This window comes from Phacochoerus africanus, chromosome 11 (assembly GCF_016906955.1).
Source record: "Phacochoerus africanus isolate WHEZ1 chromosome 11, ROS_Pafr_v1, whole genome shotgun sequence".
Lineage (NCBI taxonomy): Eukaryota > Metazoa > Chordata > Mammalia > Artiodactyla > Suidae > Phacochoerus > Phacochoerus africanus.
This window is the reverse complement of record NC_062554.1, coordinates 52,998,862-53,011,067: the sequence shown is the minus strand read 5'-3', so window position 1 is coordinate 53,011,067 and position 12,206 is coordinate 52,998,862. Positions and strand designations below refer to the sequence as shown.

Here is a 12,206-nt window from a genome sequence, read left to right as displayed (position 1 = left end):
GAAGCAAGGCCAGGGGCAACCCACCCCGACTCCTGAGATCTCCCCACTCCTGAAATGACACCTGAAAGTGTTCCACCCCGGGGGGTGCTTTTCTTGGACCCAAATAAAGAGAGAGCTGACATAGGGACAGCAGGGGATGTTAGGATCAGGCTGTGCAAGGTCCTGAAGGCTGGGCTGAGGAGGAAGGACAGGGGCGGGAATGTGATCAGCTGGCCCGGGATGGGGGAATGGGGGGATGCCCTCGGCGGGGGGGGGGGGGGGGGCAGACTCCTGCCCCACCCCCCACCCCCCAGGTCTCCTGCCTGCCTCTGTGGTGTCTGAATGGGCTGCAGGGGCAGGCCCTTGGACAAAGAGCTCAGCTGTCAAAAGAGAAACTCTTCTCCCTTTGCCCCAAGAAAAGAGGGAAAAGCGAAGCAGGGGCACAGTGAGGACAAGGTCGGAATACTCGACCTCCATCCTCCATCTGCTCATCATACAAATATTTACTAAACACTTATTATTTGCTAGACATCATGCCAGGCATGAAGAACATGGCAACAAACATGAGAGCTTCCGGGAGGTTATACAAACCCCTAAAATCTCAGGGAAGAAAAAGCCTTGCAAGTTTTCAAACCCATCCCACACCACAAATGTGCCCTCCAATGCCTGCAACACCTCTGCACCATCCCCGTCAAGGTCATGGGTCCAAGCTTGAACATGTTCGGCAATACGGCACTTGCCCCCTCCAGAGGCAGAGGTCTGCTCCTGAAACCTCCAGATGACCACACTGAGGACCTGGGTCCCTCCCCACCCAGCCGAGGCACGTTTCATCTTCTATCACAACAAAATGTGAAGCTCATCTCTAGTTCTGCTATTTCTGTATCAACTACTCTCACTTGCCCAGATGTCCCGGGTCCCTCAGTCTCTGCCACCACCTGTCTCCTGCTTTGCTCCCTTCCCATGACCCTTGACCCATGGGTTCCCAGGGTGGGCCCCTGCTGGCTCCTACATCTCTCCCACTGTCCCCTCCTGACCCAGCCTCCCTCCTCCTGACCTGAGCGACCTCTAAGGGGCACAGGGGAAGCAGGTCCTCGAGGGGCCTCTCTGGCCTTGAGCCAGGACGGGGGCCAGGAGAGCCCAGGAGCAAAGATGCTGCAGCCTGGAGGGAATCTGGGGAGGCCAGACGCCAGGAGCAGCCACCTTGGCAGGGTCCCCCGGGCTCAGACCCCTTGGGACTCCTCCCCTTCCCCATGTGTCGCTGTGGTGGTAGATGAGGTCTTGCAGCCTTGTGGGCAGCAGCCGGGGAGCTGCATTTTCAAGGAAGAGGAACCGGCAGACAGGCCAGATGGAAGCAATTACCGGCGGGAAAGTGGGAGAGGTGGGGGCTGGCAAGGGCTCGGAGGGGCCGCAGCGGGGAGGAAGGAAGGCGAACAGGCCCTGCCCAGCTGAGAGGAGCCCGGGGCCTGGACTCGGGGGACAGGGAGCCAGGACCAGCAGGGCCAGATGTGGGGCTCAGGGTCGCACAGAGCTCTGGGCTGGGCATTAGGAGGACTGTGTTCCCCTTTGTCACCAACATCCTGTGGCCTTGAGCAAACCCTTTCACACCTCTGAGCCTCGGCCTCTTCAAGGGTCACAGGGCGGAGTAAGACGAGCTTGGGGAGCCGAAGAGAACAGGGCTGAAAAGTGCAGGTTTTGGAAACAGGCCTAGGTATGAGTCCCAGGTCGGCTGATTAGGAGCTGTGTGACCTTGGCCAAGTGGTTCAATTTCTCTGAGCCTCCACATCTTCAATTACAAACGGGCTTAATGAAAGGGTTATGTGCACTTACACGAAGGGATGTAAATAAGTGGATAGCATTTTTTTTTAAGGCTTACTCGTCCAGACTATTTATTTTATTTTACTTTATTTTATTTTATTATTTTAGGGCCACACCTACAGTGTATGGAAGTTCCCAGGCTAGGGGTCCAATCGGAGCTGTAGCTGCCAGCCTACACCACAGCCGCAGCAATGGGGGATCTGAGCCGCATCTGCAACCTATACCACAGCTCACGGCAACACCGGATCTCCGACCCACTGGGCAAGGCCAGGGATCAAACCCGCATCTTCATAGATGCTAGCTGGGTTCTTAACCTGCTGAGCCATGACAGGAACTCCTGGGCCAGGCTTTTTAATAAGTGCTTGATAGAAAAATTGTGACTGCTTTCATTATTTGTGAAGTCCCTTTTTATTATAAGGACATGTATTTGCAGAGGCTACACTGGCAGAGGACACAGAGCAGACCATGAGCATAAGGACGATCACGACAGGTCCCTGAACCCACACCCTGGAGGAGGGTTTGGAACCAAGGCAGAAGCAACAGTGTGCTGGCCCAGCGCTCTGCAAACGGCTCCCTGTCTTCCTTCTAGCAACGTCCTCCCCATCCCTGCAGGAGTCCCCGGACCCACTCGGGCTTCGGAGTAAAGCTAGAGGCAGGAAGAAGAGATGATCCTACAGCCCAGGCCTTCCTCACCCTCAAGGCCCCGGGGCAAACCTCCTGCCCTGGCAGCAGCACCCTCCTAACCCTCCAGCGCCTCAGATGCTGGAGCAGTCAGATCATCTCTCTCAGGGTGGCTTTGTGGAGGTGCAGGAGATAGGACAGTCATTTGGCTCTGGGTCTCCTGGTCCCAGGTGAGGGGCCAAGACTGATGGGACACCTGCAGCTCTGCCTGGCCCTCCGCACTCTGAGAGCGATCAACCTCACACACCCCCTGGCAGAGTTCACCCCCTGCAGGCCTCAGGGGCGCCAGTCAGAGGCCCATGGCACTGGCTGGAGTCCAGGCATCACATTCAGCTGCTCACACATTTGACCACTTCCTCCCTCTGTAGAAAAAACAGCGTCACTCACACTCATACACACACTGGAAATGTGGTGCAGGCCGAGAGTGAACCTGAGGCCAGGGGTGGCCAGAGGCCCCTCCAGGGTCACTCAGAACACTCACACAGAAGTGCCCAGCACCTCCAGGAAGAGATGACAACCAAGAGAGAGGAAATCATGACTGTGGCCACCAAAACCTGCCTGCCCTCATCATTTCCTCAAGGAAACCAAAACTTTCAGGTCAAGGCCATGAGTCCGAGAAGGACGGAGGACCCTGAGGTCAAGGGGCATGAGAAGCCAGCTAGCTGCTGCAGGGCAATGCGACCCCAGGGCAGCTGGGGAGGTGAGAAGGGAGGGGCAGGCCTGGGGTTATTTCTGCGTGCCGCCCCCCTGACCGCCCTGCTCCCCGGGGTAGGAACTCAGCTGGGTTCTGGTGGCTGCCTTGGTCACAGACTCGGGGACTCTCTGGCACACTGATCTGAAGGGTGCCTTTCAGGAGGCTGGAGCCCTCCATTCCCCGTGGGGAATTATTCAGAGGTGGACAGAACCCTCCCCCTCGACGATGGCGGGGGGCAAATTTTGAACCGCTCTGAGAGGCGTTCACCCAGAGAACATGCCCAGAGAGGGCCCGAGTGGGCACTCAGGGCAGGGCAGATGCCAGGCCACTCTAAACCACAGATGACCCCCGGTTAAGCTGGACACAGGAAGGGAGTGTCCTGCTCCAGCTGAGGAAGGGAGAGTCCTTGCAAGATTTGTTAATGCTAAAAGGAGCAGATTCTCGGTTCTACTGGAAAAGTGGATCCTAGGGATCTAAAAGGGCTGGGAGTGTGGCAAGGCCAAGGAACTCAGCTCCCGAGGAGTGGGAAGTGAGTCACTGCTTTGGGTAGGGAAGGGGGAGAGTGAGGGAACACAAGGCAGCCCAGAAGGCGCTGAGGACTTCCTCAGCCTGGGCCTCCACTCGTGGGCACAGGGCCCCGTGGCCCTGTCCTCAGTCCTCGGTCCAAGCAGGAAACTCACACGCTATTTCCCCAGCTCCTTTCCTCTGCCCTCCCCTCCTAACTCCTGGCAACCTGGACTCTGGGGGGACGGCCCCGCCCTGCGGGCTGCCCCTCAACTGCTGGGAGGGAGAGCCAGGGGTCAGGAGATAGCCTCAGATCTCCCACCCACCACGCTGATGCTGAGGGCCTGGCAGTGGAGACATGAGCGGAGCTGGAACAGGTCAGACCAGCTCCCACAAAGAGCAAAAGCCCCAGAAGTTAACTTCTGGGCCCTGCACAGCTGGCACCTCCTAGGCACCCTCTTTAGAATTATGGGGCAGCTCTGGAGAGTTAGCGTGTGGGAGAGATGTTACTAACAGCAAACACTCACATACCTCTGCCGCGCTCTGTGCAGGCACCTTCTACAGTACTTGGCACCTATCAACTTGTTTATGATCTCCCCTCTGATGCCAGGGCCGGGGCCTGGAGGAGGCAGGTGGCACAGCACAGCTCAGGAGAGAGCGGCACTTGTGCCTCCTGTGACATCCTAGCCATACCAGGCCTGTTCCCAAGGTTCCGCAAAGAATAAGTCTGCCTGAACTTGGCTTCCACAATGTGCCTCCCTCCAGTGGTGGAAAGCACAGGCTTCCCTGAGAAGCCTGTGGGGGTGCCAGCCTGTGGGTGGTCATGAGGTCAGGCGGGCATGGCTGAGCACCCAGACGCTGCCTATAGCCCCAGCCTTCCGGCAGGAGCCCTCTACCCCAGCACTCAGGACCCAGTCTGTGGGACAGAGGAAGAAGCTTCAGCAGGAGAGCAGGCCTCAGATGGCCCAGACACAGCCTCCTCCAAAACTGAGAATGGAGGGGGCAGTCCTGGCAGACACGCTGGCAGCTCAGGAGGTCCCAGATAGCAGGGGTCCCAGGGGGGCACAGAGCACAGACAGATGAGCCAGGGAATCTGCCCTCAGCTGTGTTCCACCTTCACTCCAACTCCATCCCTCCTCACTGCCCAGCAGCCAGGCATCTCTGAGGCACAGTGGCCTATGCCTAAATACCCCCAACCACGTGGACCTGCTGTCCTGGACACCGGCAGTCGGCCGCCAGCAGCCCCTACCTTTGGGCTCTGCTTGGCGACCTTGGGACTCCTGCACACAGGAGACCCAGCAAAGCCTGTCATCTCCAGCAAAGCCGGCCGGCGGATCTCCCAGACTTAGTGGGGTAGTTGTGGGGAGAAACCATGGCTCAGAGGATGCTGAAGGCGGGATGCCTCTTCAGCCGGGGCGCAGGGGTGGGGGCTAGAAACTTTCCCGAGAAGAAGATCGTCCTGTTTCCTCACTCCCAGGGAGCAAAGAGAATCGGCTTCCCGCGAAAATCTGGTCCAGGGCAAAATATCCCAGAGCTGTGGCGGCCCCACCCGGACCCGGACCCTTGCGGCGTCCACGTGCCCAGCCCGACCCCTCCTCGGCCGCGGCGCCGGGCGGCCGGGACCTGGAAGAGCTCCCCGCCCTCCCTCGCGGGCCCGCGGGGACCCGCCGCCGCGTACTCACCCTCGCGGGTAGCGCGGGGCGGGGCAGGACAGTTCCGCGCGCAGCTCCGATCCGCTAGGCGCACGGGCTAGAGGCGCGGCGCTAGCGCGGCGGCTCCGCTCGGCCCGGGCCCCTGTCCCGGACGAGGGGCCGGCCTGGGAGCAGGCAAGTCCGCCTGCTGGGAGGCGGGGGCCCGGGCTCCGGCTCGGGCCCGGGAGCGGGGCGGGGAAGGGGCCGGACACGCTTGCGCACACTGCCGGGGAGCCGACGGGGAGCGGGCGGGTAGAGGAGGAGGAGGAGGGAGGGCGGAGTGGAGGAGGAGGAAGGGCTGGGGCAACCCCGCGTACGGGCGGGGCGATGCCGGGCGGCTCCGGATGGTGCGGGAGCCGTGGGGGCCAGAGGGTGCAGGCAGGCGGCGGGGCTCGGGATCGAGGGGCGCAGAGGGGTCAACCGACCGGGCAGGCGCAGAGGGGCGGGAGAGGAGGCTGGGAGGGATGAGAGTAGAGTTCTGGCGGGCGCAGCCTGTGAGTGGCACAGGATGGATGTGCCCTATGCAGCCTTTGCACACTCTCCTGGGAACAATGAGACCCAACAAAGGGTTCTCTGCTCTCCCGCGCGCTGAACCGTGTCCTTCCCTCACTCGGGAAAGTGAAGCACAGTAGAGGGAGGGCCACCCCCGCCACCGCCACCACCAATGCACAGGGGCCACGTTCCCTGGACTGGGCCCTGGGCCCTTGCTCTGCCCAGAAACTCTTCCTCCTGCACCTTTTTTGCACACCCTATCTTGGCCTAGAGAAAGCTTCTCAGTTTCTGTTCCTTACTTAAGACGCCAGGCATCCTGTCTCCAGGGGAAACCCCATCAGGCCCTTACCCTGGTTCCTGGGGCCTCACACACCCCAGTCAAACCTGAGAACTACTCAGGCCAAAGAACAGTCCAGAAGTCACCCACAGGATAATCCATAGCCCCCAGGACACTCTTTCTTAGGTCAGCACTGTTAACTGAGGCTTTAGTATGAACTGTCTGATGCTGAGGGCTCCAGGGCTCCAAAGAAAACGTAAGACCCCCTCGCAAGAAAGCTTACCATCCCGTGACAGAGTGAAGGCTCACAGTGGACTCCTACTCAAGAATAAGTGAGGACAGGATGTGTCTAAGTTTAAGGTGAATAACTGACAAAAGGGGTTCACAGAAGTGCCAGCTCAAGGCTTGCTTTAGCAGAAACTGGAGGGTTCTGGACTGAGACCAGATAGCAGAGGAAGCTCAGTCTGCCTGAGCAAAGCAGAGAAGGGAGGGTGAAGATAGGTGGCCTCCCCATCTCTTCCCGGTGGCTGTGCATCCTAACTCACACATTGCGTGGCCAGAGGCTTTTTCTGCCTTCCACCAGTGGCTAACTTAATATGTCTGAATGGAAGCCTTTGGCTTTGTCAATCAAGCATCCATTCAACATTTACGTTGTATCAGAAGTTCCCTTTGTGGCTCAGCAGTTAACAAACCTGATTAGGATCCATGAGGATGCAGGCTTGATCCCTGGCCTTGCTCAGTGGGTTAAGGATCCGGCGTTGCCGTGAGCTGTGGTGTAGGTCACAGACGTGGCTCGGGTCCTGCGTTGCTGTGGCTTTTGTGTAGGCAGGCATCTGTAGCTCTGATTCGACCCCTGGCCTCGAAACCTCCATATGCTGTGGGTGCAGCCCTAAAATAGAAGAAAAAAAATTTGCTGTGTATCAGCACCAGTCATGGCACTAAGCTAGTAGAAAAGAACACAATGAAAAAAACTGCCCTGAGCAAGGCTAGAGAAAGAGGGAGTTGCCTCCCTGTTGCACAGGCTGGAAAACTGGCCCCAAAAGAGTAAGCAACCTACCAAAGCCACTAGGTGAGTCTGGCAGAGCTGGACTGAGAATCAGCCCAGCTTCTAAACTTTGTAAAGTCTTCTCTTTTTTTTCATTCTTCAGGGCCACACCCGTGGCATATAGAAGTTCCCAGGCTAGGGGTCAAATGAGACCTACTGCTGATGGCCTACACCACAGCCACAGTAGTGTGGGATCCGAGCTGCGTCTGCGACCTGCACCACAGCTCATGGTAATGCTGGATCCCCAACCCACGGAGCGAGGCCAGGGATTGAACCTTCATGCTCATGGATGCTAGTCGGATTCGTTTCCGCTGCACCATAAAGGGAACTCCCATAAACTTTGCCAAGTCTTTAATGAACTAGATCTAAACACAGCTGGCACTTCTTATTCTGAACCCCGTAATCTTCATTCAGCAGGCAAAGAGAACTGAATGGCCAACTTTTGCTCCTGGAGCCCTGATTTCCAAGTCTGCCTCGGTCGCTAAATACCTTTAATTTTCTTACTAGAAAATAAAAAGGGAAATAGCTGCACTTATTCAAAGGGCTGTTGTTGACATTAAATTAGGCAATGGATGTAAATTTGCTGGGGCAGTTAAAGGTGTTATAAATTGTGTGCTGTTATGAATGTGGAATCCCTCCTCTAACCTATAATCTATATTCCGATCGCCTCCCTTCCCCCACCCCAGCTCATCCCAGGCCTGGTTACTGGGTGCCCAGAAGCTAACTGTAATCCTGACTCCTCCCCTTAGGCCACAGGGTGCTTACTCATGATCTTTCCCCTCCAGTGTCTTAACGGCACAGCCAGATGCTTAGCTAGCTGCTTAGAACCTATATGATCTGTGACGCAGGAGGAAAGCGACTCTGGTACCCTTTACCTGCAGCCCCTCCCAGCTTTACTGCCCCTCTGGCCCATCTGTAAGGCCCTGTGGGTTGCTCATCAAGAGGTGATGTGGGGGCAGGGGGGGTGGTAAGGGGGGCTTGGGCTCCTAAAACTGCTCCTGTCAAGGGCCAGCTGTGCCATGGGCGTATCGAGACAACTTGAGGATCAGTTATCTGGGTCCCAGTCCCTTCCGAGCCACGCTGTCTCTATCCCCACCTCTTTTGCCCCCTTTACCTCTCTGTCTCTGCTCCGGAGGAAGTGGAGGACACCGCCTTGCTGGGGCAACCAGAGGGGCCTCTCTCAGAAGCAGAGGGAGGAGACAGAGGAACAGGGGGCATGGGAGGGGCAGGTGCATCTGGAACTGAGAGGCCCTGGGCCCTGGCTCCTCCCTGGTGGGCAGGGGTGTGGCCGGGAGGCATGGAGCCACTTGACACATGTGCCTCACAAGCTCTTGGCTCCCGTCCCTCACACGTGCCACGTTAGCATCCTGCCCACCAGGAGGAGGGAACAGCAAGATGCTGTTTGAGGAAGAAATAAACCCAATCCAGCATCTCAGATGCTTTTAAAAATAGCAACTCCGGCATGGTGTTTCAGCTCTATTTTTATCAGATTTATATGGCTGGACTTGGAGCTGAGCTGTTCCCAGGGTTCTCAATAGCAGCGGACATCACTATTGTAGTCTTAGAAACTGCTAGTAGGCCAAGGCAAAAGTGCACTCCAGGAACCTGTTGGCTAGAAGAGGTCCTGAGAAGTCATTGCACACGGCCCTTGTCTCTGTTTGGGGCCACGATCAATTAACCACAGATAGTTTATGGCTTGCTTTTTGCCTTCAAGTCTCTTGGTTGCTATGACTCCACTGCATAATCTAGGATTTCATTGCCTTCTGATCCGGAAGTCCTTTTTAATATCTAACCCAAATATCTCTGGCTGCATTCTTTAGGCCCTTCTCACGGTAGGAAAATAGCAGCTAACATTTATGAGCTCTTACTATGTCCATAAAATGCTCTTATTTAATACTCACCAAACTCCTCAAGGTAGGCACTGCTATCGCTGCCAGCTTAGGAGCAGTTATATAATTTGCCCAAGATCATGTTTGGTTAAGGTGCAAATTCTATACCAGCTCTCAAAAAAAGATGGAACAGAATGCTAAGAAATTTCCTCTTAGCCTTGACTTTCATTTCTTCCTCACTGTTCTGAACGAAAAACTGGCCAGGGTGCTAGTGGACGTGGGTACCCCATGCAAGAAGCCAAGTTTTAGGTTCCCAGCCATGCTGAGCCTGGTCTCCCTTCTATTGGGCTTTGGCTTGTGCTGGCCAACTGGCTCTCAAGTTTTAGCTGGAAGTCTGGCTTCCCTTGGCTCAGCTCCCACAGTCCCCTCTGCTTTTTTTCAAGGTACTCACCACTTGCGAACTTACTTTGTAATTATGCCTATGTGCCTCACTAAATTGTAAGCTCCATCAGAGTTCTAGCTCTATATTCTTGCTTAAAAAAAAAAAAAAGTTCAAAACTGTTTATTAAAATGAAACACTTTAAACAAAGTCAGCCCATGATTATTTTTGTTTTGTTTTGTTTTGTTTTTTTGGGGGGGTGGTCATATGGAATTTCCAGGGCCAGGGATTGAACCCTCGCCATGGCAGTGACCCAAGCTGCTGCAGTGACCCTGCTGGATCCTTAAGTCAATGCACCGCAAGAGAACTCCCAGGATTATTTTTAAAAAGTGGTTAAAATTTGCTAACTTCAAGTTTACATGGACTTCAGAATCCAGTGTAATTTCATTAAGAATATGGAACAAACATGGGCTTTTATTTTGCTAAGCGAGGCTATTTAAAAAACAACTGCTGTTGGAATTTTCTTGTGGCTCAGCCAGTTAAGGATCTGGCTTTGTCACTGCAGCAGCTTGGGTTGTGGCTCTGGCTGCAGGTTTGATCTGAGCCCGGGAACTTCCACATGCCATGGGTGTGGCCAAAAAACAAAAAGACACCACCAACGACAAAACCTAACTACTGCGAATTATCACCATCTTCTTACAAAAGAAAGGGCACTTTAGTGTTCTATGTCCACGTCTGGAATAAAGATTTAGTCTTTTCTGAGAAGGTAGAGTTAGCAGACTTCCACCAACTCTATTCAGAAATAAAGATATTAAAATATTTTGGATATAGAACTATTACAAGCGAACCTTTTCAAATATTACTTTGTATGTAATTGTTCCTTCATTTGCTTCTCTATCCAGGGATCTGTATTCAACCAAAAAAAAAAAACAATGTGGAACTAACTGTCCAGCTCATCCTGAAATGTTATTTTTCTCAGTTTCATGAAGGAATGTTGAGAACACTCAACAATTTTGCTTTATGAGGAAACTTTTGGGCAAACTGAGAAGAGCCAAGGAACTCCCGTCCTGCCTCCAACTGCTCCTGTCCCTCCCTAACCAAGCCGGGAAGAAAGTCAGCCAAGAACTGGGGCCTGGTGGCCGGTGGGCAGCCATCCAGGATTTATCTGGGAGGGTGACATCCACCATTGTCCCAGCAGAGAAGGGACACAGGCACGCACACTGAGGGCACGCAATTAAATGCAATGAGGCCCTCTGTCTAGCATGGCACAGATGTACACACTGCCAGAGAGGAGCTGGCATTTGCTCCTGACTCAAGATGGGGCTGCGGGTTACTGGGTCTTGCTTTCTCAGGACACGCCCTCTGGGGAGGCAGGATGCTGGGTTCTGCAAAGTGAAAAGAGAAGGAAAACTTAGGCAAAGGCGGGGCTGCCTCTTATCCTGCCTGCCCTGCACTGAGACCCAGGAGACCGGGTTCAGAGCTGAGCTCCCTCGGGGGCAGGTAAAAAGTCTCAGCTGGTGGCCCAGTTGCTGCAGGCCCAGGGTGCTGTGTGGCGGAGGGAGCTGCTCTTGGACCCCTGTAGCCCCTAGGGGCAAACGCTCCCTAGAAACAAGTTTAGACAAGGATTAACAAAGTAACTGCCATCTCGACTCTGGCAGTTCTTCGCCACAGCTCTTTAAGAGTCCCACGACTCAGGTAAGACGGAGTCGCAGCGAAGGAACTGTTTTTAGGTGGTAACAAAGTAGGTCACTCTCAGATGATGAGACTCAAGATCATCACAGCCCCCCTCACATCCAACTGGCTGTATGCAGAAGTAAAAGCAACCTTCTTGGAGTTCCCACTGTGGCTCAGTAGTAACACATCTGATTAGTATCCATGAGGATGTGAGTTCGATCCCTGGCTCTGCTCAGTGGGTTAAGGATCCAGCATTGCCATGAGCTGGGGTGTAAGTCACAGACACAGCTCAGATCGCACATTGCTATGGCTGAGGCGTAGGCCAGCAGCTAAACTGTAGCTCCGATTTGACCCCTAGTCTGGGAACTTTCACATGCTGCGAGTATGACCCTAAAATCCAAAAAAAAGTAAAATAAAAAAAATTTAAAAAGAGGCCAACATTCTTGTGGGCAGTGCCCCTAGCCACTGCTGGGGTCTTGGCTGTGCTCCTGACATCTCCCAGAGCAGTTTCCACCTGCAGGGCTGTTCCCCGGGCCTGTTACTCCCATTCCAGGCTTCAGGAGAGAACTGACCCTCTTCTGCACAGAAAGCAGAGCCTTCCTCTAGATTAGCCCCCTGCCTAGTGTCCTGTCCTCTGGAAGGTAAGAGCCACAGGTCCTATTATCTTCCTCTTCCCAGCAGCACCTTGCAGAGCCATGGAGATGGCTGGTATGTTGGTAGAAATTAGGTGCATGAAGGAGAGGGGAGGAGACAGGACAGATGTTAGGGAGTCAAGGCTGGAGAGGAGAGGATGCCTTCTGGGGCACAGTTCCAGAGGTTAGAGATGCTCCTACTGTCTTCCTATTGGTCTTTTCCAAGCACACACCATATGTGCGGAGCTGCCCGTGATAGAACTTTGTCAAGGACAGGAAGCCCCTGGGATTGGTCCCTCTACCCTGCAAAGATGGGCCTCTTGGGTCAGGATCCCCTCCACTGCTCGGCTCCATCATCTCCTTAACAGTTCGGAAGGGGTCTCCTCTTCGGGCCTCCGCACTCATACCATTCTTGTACATGGAGAAGGACACGCAGACTCACCTTCAGAGCCAGTTGAAGCCGGCTCCCCCCCAGTGAGGCTCCTCTCCCCTAACCCGGCCCCTAGGCACCCTC

The 12,206-nt window shown here is 54.9% G+C and overlaps 1 protein-coding gene across 1 annotated transcript in view; it reads right to left on the bottom strand.

The window, feature by feature from the left end:
* ST3GAL4 (ST3 beta-galactoside alpha-2,3-sialyltransferase 4) overlaps nucleotides 1-5,547 on the bottom strand; it is a 38,453-nt gene extending 32,906 nt beyond the window's left edge. Inside the window, exon 1 of the mRNA XM_047754088.1 lies at nucleotides 5,356-5,547. The gene's annotated coding sequence lies outside the window, so the exon portion shown is untranslated. The remainder of the gene's footprint in view (nucleotides 1-5,355) is intronic.
* Between the last annotated feature and the right edge of the window lie 6,659 nt (nucleotides 5,548-12,206).